General features: G+C 32.4%; 1 long non-coding RNA gene across 1 annotated transcript; it reads right to left on the bottom strand.

Annotated features, from left to right (window-relative positions):
* Positions 1-386: 386 nt before the first annotated feature.
* LOC102656697 lies at positions 387-4,403 on the bottom strand. The gene is made up of 3 exons (XR_003305041.1): positions 4,001-4,403; positions 3,157-3,835; positions 387-3,057 (listed from the first exon to the last, which is right to left on the bottom strand). It is a non-coding gene; the product is annotated as an uncharacterized LOC102656697 (long non-coding RNA).
* Between the last annotated feature and the right edge of the window lie 3,555 nt (positions 4,404-7,958).

Raw genomic sequence — 7,958 nt, 5'->3', positions numbered from 1 at the left:
TATATCTATACAATTCAACTATGCTATAAATATTGGTACAAGTATTAAAAAATAAATACTTTACATTACTATATAAAAATAATATTATCTATTAAATAAGAAAAAGATGTATTTTTTTATAACGTTTAAATTATAAATACTTGTATATATTTAACTTAACAACAAGAAACTATTATTAAGAATTAATAAATAATCTATATCTATACAATTCAACTATGCTATAAACGATATTGCAAATATTAAAAAATAAACACTTCACATTACTGTATAAAAATAATATTATCTGTTAAATAAGAAAAAGGCGTAATTTTTTTATAATATATTAATAATAATATTACTAATTATATTTAACAACAAGAAATTATTATTTAACAATTAATAAATAATCCATACACAAATTCAACTACGCTATAAACGATACTCGTTATACGGACTATACGTTTAACACGTAGATATACGTATAAGTATTACTTTTTTATTTACGAACTCTTTAAACTCTCTTATCGAAATGTTTTCAATCCTGCCGCTAAGTCTCAACAATCCGGCTGTCAATTGACTCGTTGATCGCGGTCGATCAAACCGAAATGTTTATATATCGAAACACGTGATGGAGTGTCGAGTAACCGGCCCTGAAAGAATAGAGATTGCCGCTTATCAAAAGTCCGTGGCTCCACGTGCGCCAAGTTTAATATCGATTCTCTCGAAACTCTCCATCCTTAGAGATTTAAAATATTCCAACAAAGAAAATTTCAATTACCCAAGAATTTATTAATATTGAGAAAGGTGAAACAAAAAATAATCGCGTGTCTAATTAAAAAAATTCCAATTTCTGATTCAATTTAAAAATAATTTTAAATAAAAATTGTAAAAACTGTTCGACAAAGAAATAACGGTCGAATATATTTTTTTGGTAATAACTTGGTAATTTCCGCGAACCGTGGAAGCGAAGCATCGGGCGGGCAATTATTTAATGTCATCCAACGTCTGTCCGCCGTATCGTGCGCTCTCTTATATAGATCACGAATTCTCAAGGAGTTTGTTTGCCTTACAGCGAACGATCCGATGAAAGAGAAGCGTCACGGCCATCTTGTCTTTTCCTACTTGAAATCCTGCACCGTGTGTATTTCGTAGTTCCGTTAACTCCTTGCCACGCTCTTTCTTTAAAACCACGTTTCCCAATAAAAAAAATAATTGTAAATTTTTCTCAATGAAAGAATGAAACTTTCAAATACTTTCTTCGATCCTTTTCCTCGAAAATTCCTTCAAATAATCTTCGACTCTATTCTTTGGACCACTTTCCAAGATAATGTAAAAAGGAAATAAAAATATTAAAGCACGGATCTCGTGGCTTAAGGGTTGAAAGCGAGGCATATATATATATACACATATACACTCGTTTTTCTAGAGACCACCCTCCGAAGATAGTGGCGCTTAGAAGTGTTTACTATTTTACTGCTTCCAAGATTTCCCGTGACGTTTTCTGCGACAGTTTCAAGTGGCACTTGGGGAAAGAAGCTAATCGAGCCCTTCAGATATCTGAGAAAAAAAAAAAAGAAAAGAAAAAGAGAATCAAAGTACATACATAGTTTACTTGCAAAAAGAAAGAAATGATTGGAAATTATTTATCACTCGATCCATCCGGTGTCCTTCGAAGGCCTCGAGAAACCATCCTCTCTCTTTCCCTTTCCTTTTTCCAATAAACAATGCGACGAATCGCGACGAGTTCCGGATCAGTTTTTTCAAGATAAAACAAGGAGCCGACGACGCGGTTCAAGACCACCCGAAGAAAACCCGTTTCGGCCGCACGTGTTCCCGTAGGAAAACCGCAGACCGGAACCAGACATTGCCGCTCTCCCTGCCTCACGTCCACGTTACGAACTCTCTCTCGTCCGTTTACATCCGCTCATTTTCATTCTTCCTCGATAATTCCCTTTTTATAAACCAATTGATATTTACTTTTACAAATTTCTACTTTTCCTTTTCTTCGTTCATTCGAATTTCTCAAGTATCGTCTTACAAAAATTATTGTCCTCCTCCTGTTCGTCAGAAATTAATTCTGCTTCCATTGAAAGGATTATTATTATATTTTTAGAAGATTAATCAAAATTTTGATTAGATCAAGTTAAAGTTGCAAGTACTTAGATCAAGTTAAGTATTTTCTTCTTCCATTTTTAGTATATACAGTTATTAGATAGAATTCTAGATATTCTTCTGTCCACGTCCACGTTACGAACTCTCTCTCGTCCGTTTACATCCGCTCACATTTTCATTCTTCCTCGATAATTCCTTTTTTATAAACCATAATTGATATTTACTTTTACAAATTTCTACTTTTCCTTTTCTTCGTTCATTCGAATTTCTTAAGTATTACAAAAATTATTGTTCTCCTCCTGTTCATCAGAAATTAATTCCGATTCCATTGAAAGGATTATTATTATATTTTAGAAGATTAATCAAAATTTTCATTAGATCAAGTTAAAGTTGCAAGTACCTTCTTCTTCCATTTTTAGTATACAGTTATTAGATAGAATTCTAGATATTCTTCTGCCCACGTCCACGTTACGAACTCTCTCTCGTCCGTTTACATCCGCTCACATTTTCATTCTTCCTCGATAATTCCTTTTTTATAAACCATAATTGATATTTACTTTTACAAATTTCTACTTTTCCTTTTCTTCGTTCATTCGAATTTCTTAAGTATTACAAAAATTATTGTTCTCCTCCTGTTCATCAGAAATTAATTCCGATTCCATTGAAAGGATTATTATTATATTTTAGAAGATTAATCAAAATTTTGATTAGATCAAGTTAAAGTTGCAAGTACCTTCTTCTTCCATTTTTAGTATACAGTTATTAGATAGAATTCTAGATATTCTTCTGCCCACGTCCACGTTACGAACTCTCTCGTCCGTTTACATCCGCTCACATTTTCATTCTTCCTCGATAATTTCCTTTTTATAAACCAATTGATATTTACTTTTACAAATTTCTACTTTTCCTTTTCTTCGTTCATTCGAATTTCTCAAGTATCGTCTTACAAAAATTATTGTTCTCCTCCTGTTCGTCAGAAATTAATTCCGATTCCATTAAAAGGATTATTATTATATTTGAAGATTAATCAAAATTTTGATTAGATCAAGTTAAAGTTGCAAGTACCTTCTTCTTCCATTTTTAGTATACAGTTATTAGATAGAATTCTAGATATTCTTCTGTCCACGTCTACGTTACGAACTCTCTCTCGTCCGTTTAATTCGCTTTTTTAAACCAATTGATATTTACTTTTACAAATTTCTACTTTTCCTTTTCTTCGTTCATTCGAATTTCTCAAGTATCGTCTTACAAAAATTATTGTCCTCCTCCTGTTCGTCAGAAATTAATTCTGATTCCATTGAAAGGATTATTATTATATTTTAGAAGATTAATCAAAATTTTGATTAGATCAAGTTAAAGTTGCAAGTACCTTCTTCTTCCATTTTTAGTATACAGTTATTAGATAGAATTGTAGATATTCTTCCGAATCCTGATTCGCGAGCTTGGATCCATTTCGTGGATCGTTGGGGCGATTTACGCGATTCGGCTGCTCGACGAGGCCGAAGTTAGAGTCTCACTGCTTGTGGAGAACACGTGAGGCCCTGACGGCCACCCAAGCGGCCATCAGACGCGCCGACGATATTCTCTGTTTACATGATACCGTAATTTTATACCACTGATCGTGGGTGCACGAGTTACGTTTACGCTCTACGTCTCTGTCGCATCTCTTCGACGTCCTATCTTCGCCATCAAACTCTCTCACTCGTACCTTGGCAAACCGATTTATCGATCTTTCTCCCTCCACCTAAAAGAAAAGAATCATTTTGAGAAAAGACTCGTCCATCGAGTATATTACAATCGTATTATCGTTTCAACAATCCGTCTATCAGATAATGGAGATGATGGAGATAATTGAGATAATGAAAGATAATTTGTTTGGAAAATTGAATGGAGAAAGAAAAAATTGCACCTTGCGAAGCGAAAACAAGGTTTTCTTAAAAGGAAACGGATATCTTTTCTCTGGTAACGTGTCCCTGTTTTGATTGGGTCTTAAACTGCACCCAAAGCAAACAATTTTGTCTCCTCTCTCTCTTTTGTTGTGCCTCGTCCCGGCCGCGAGGGAACGTGACGGCCGGTAAATGGAAGGGGTAAAATGGAACAGCACGTGGTTGCCATACACAGCGGCGCCTTCTCCGATCCGTGGAACCCGTTCACAGCTAGAACCGAAGGATTTTCCTTAATTTTAATATCTATCTTTTCGATCGAATCATTTAACGAAACTTTTTTAACACGTACCTTTTGCAAGGTGATTAATGGAATAATTAATAATGATAGAGATAATAATTATAGAATGATTAATGGAATGTCCTTTTAATTCTTAATCTCAGACATTCTGAAGTAAAATATTATATAGGTTATAGGCACATTTTCAATATTTCCTTAATTGTCTTTTTTTGTCATTAAAAGATTTAGTAAAAAGCTAGGATTAGATATTCTATTGTAAAAAGGTAATTAATGTATTAAGTTATTAAATGTTGAATCATTAAAATTAAACGATATGGCGGATTTTTATATCTAATTAGAGATGCTTGTTGATTAATTTAATAGTCCATAATAACGACCTACTTGAGTTTAAATTTATGTATTGTTGTTTTAACTGAATTTATTTAAGTTTAAGAGAAATTTTATATAATGGTAATTCAAATCAAAATGTAGTATACTCGAGGTATAAGATGAGCTTGGATAAGTTCAATTTTAGAATTACTTATTTTAATACAAGTATGAAAGAGGATTTGAAAGTAAATTAAAGGAATTTCTTTAATTGAAGATAGTTTTAAAAAGTGTACAATCAATTTCATTAAAATTGAAATAAGTCGTAACATAGTAAAAGTACCAGAAGGTGCTTTTAGATTTTAAAATTTTAGTTTAAATAAAAATATTTCTTTTATATCGAAAAGATTACATCCAAAGATTCTTTCGAGTAATAATTTAAAATATATAAAATAGTAAATTCCTTAATTATCTATTCAAAGGTTCTTTCGAGTAATAATTTAAAATATATAAAATAGCAAATTCCTTAATTATCTATCCAAAGATTCTTTCGAGTAATAATTTAAAATATATAAAATAGCAAATTCCTTAATTTATCCAAAGATTCTTTCGAATAATTTGAAATATATAATTTAAAATAATTTAAAATATAATAAATTTCTAATAATTTAAAATATATAAAATTTCTTTCATTATTATCTGAACGAGCAAATTCCTTAATTATCTATCCAAAAATTCTTTCGTAGTAATAAAATATATGAAAATTTCTTTCATTGTTATCTAAAACAAATTCCTTAATTATCTATCCAAAGATTCTTTCGAATAATAAAATATACAAAATTTCTTTCATTGTTATCTGAATTTTCAATATTTCCTTAATTATCTATCCAAAGATTCTTTCGAGTAATAAAATATATAAAATTTCTTTCATTGTTATCTGAATTTTCAATATTTCCTTAATTATCTATCCAAAAATTCTTTCGACTAATAAAATATACAAAATTTCTTTCATTGTTATCTAAATTTTCAATATTTCCTTAATTATCTATCCAAAGATTCTCTCGAGTAATAATTTAAAATATACAAAATTTCTTTTATTGTTATCTGAACGAGCAAATTCCTTAATTATCTATCCAAAGATTCGAGTAATAAAATATACAAAATTTCTTTCATTGTTATCTGAACGAGCAAATTGCTTAATTATCTATCCAAAAATTCTTTTGAGTAATTTAAAATATATGAAATTTCTTTAATTGTTATCTAAAGCAAATTCCTTAATTATCTAACCAAAGATTCTTTCGACTAATAAAATATACAAAATTTCTTTCATTGTTATCTAAATTTTCAATATTTCCTTAATTATCTAACCAAAGATTCTTTCGAGTAATAAAATATATGAAAATTTCTTTCATTGTTATCCGAACGGGTGTATCAGCATCGAGATCGTACTCGACACGCTTTTCCCACGAGAATCCTCGAGGGCCGGCCAGTGGGTGGACTGTTTTCATCACTCGAGAATTCTCGAATTAACGTTTTAAACGGCGGGGACAGGGTGAAAAGTGGTAGGGACGAGTACGTAGGGATTGTCACGAGGCAAATCATCGGATGGAGATCGATCTATTCAGAAGCTCGTAAATTTTCAGGGCTCGCCCTGGTTTCTTCGAGCACCGAGTATAATTCCCTTCGATTTCTGCAGTCCATCCTTGGCGTACAGTGTCTGGATAGTGTTTCTTTTGCGTAAGATCAGGCTCGCCGGTTGAACAGGCCAAAGAGGAACGGAGAAGGAAGACCAGCTCTCAAAATAAGACATGTTTATCCGCTGATGCTGCTATTTTGGAAAGCGCGCAAGTCCCTCTCTTGTACGTGTAAGTTTCTATCGGAGGCCCCCCTTAATTCCTTGCGATACTCCACGAAAGCTCGGATTTCACGGTGTTCCTTGCAATCGAGCACCGATATTCTGGAAAAAAGTTTTTTTCTTTAAAAAGAATTTTAAAAACAATTTTTCTCAAAATTATTGGCAAATAACATCTAAATTTCTCGTAAAAGAAATGCTTCTTCTTACCTTTTCTCTTTTTTTTTTTTATATGTAAAAAATATACAATTGCGTTTCAGCAATTACGGTAACATTTCATCGTATTATCAACCGATCGATTATTTTTATATCAGAGCTCGTTAAAAGTTGGTAATAACGCTTGTCTACGAATGAACGGCTTCCTGCTGCGTAGAAATTTTTCACTAACCGGGACGCACCCCCGTCGTGCCTAGTTGTTTACGCAACGTGTGTACCCCACTTAATCCACTGTTTTACTGTTTAGATCTCGACTACCGTAGGGGGTTGTTCTGACACGAGATTCCGTCGTCTCGAATCTTTGGATCCTTCTTTCTCGCCTTGTCTTTTTCTATAAAAAAAAAAAGAAAAAAAAAAGGGAGCAAAAAAAAAAGAACGGATCTACTTGTGTAAGTAGATTTTATCCCGTATAAATAGTGACGATAATGCGGCAGCATTGAAATCGTAAAACGTAAAGAGGTTAAGAAGACGCGTGGAGAGACATCTATATTGTAAAAATTTTTAAAATTATAATAAATATAATATATTTATATAAGTAAGGATAGAAATATCTTTTTAATATTCGTAAAAAAAAAAAGTATTTCGAAACATCTTCGTTCCAATCTGATTATTCCATTCCATTCCATTCCATTCCGAGTTGATTATAATACGATACGATCATGGTGTAATCTTCTTTGCGAAAGCATCCATGTATGCTTTTTCACGATATAATTCAAACGATTTATTGTTCACACTACCACAATGTTTAGGCAATTACAATCGACTCTAACGCCGGACGCTTTATTTCATGTCGTTTGCAAAAGCTATGACTAATATTTTCTCATAACTACGGAACGACTTAAATGTGATAATACAAAACAAATAACAGATATCGCGAAATCTACGGCATAAATTACGCTCGTCTGATATGCCCTCGTCGTGCTCGTTTAAGCTCGAACGAAGAGCATTACAGCTGCAGCCATCTTGCCGGACCGACGTTTAACGGCATCGTTAAAAATTAACGACCGTTTGTTAAAAGACTCGCCCTACCGGAATAGAAACTGAGCACCGTGAGCATACCGCGGCCTGCGTTACGAGTCGATGGTAACTGCGCGCCGCGATTTTTCCAATTCGTAAATTCTTCGACACACCAACTGAAGGGATATCTGTTGGCAAAATTTTTGCTCATACGTTAAATAGTTTTTGCCAATTTCGAGATTAATATCGATATTATAAATTAACGATAGTTATTTATCTGAAAAAAAAAAATTGGAAAGAAGAAATTTGATTAAAAATCGATTATTTGTATATGGCTATTATATATGATATA

The sequence above is a fragment of the Apis mellifera genome, linkage group LG7 (assembly GCF_003254395.2).
Source record: "Apis mellifera strain DH4 linkage group LG7, Amel_HAv3.1, whole genome shotgun sequence".
Lineage (NCBI taxonomy): Eukaryota > Metazoa > Arthropoda > Insecta > Hymenoptera > Apidae > Apis > Apis mellifera.
This window is presented reverse-complemented; position numbering and strand designations above follow the sequence as displayed.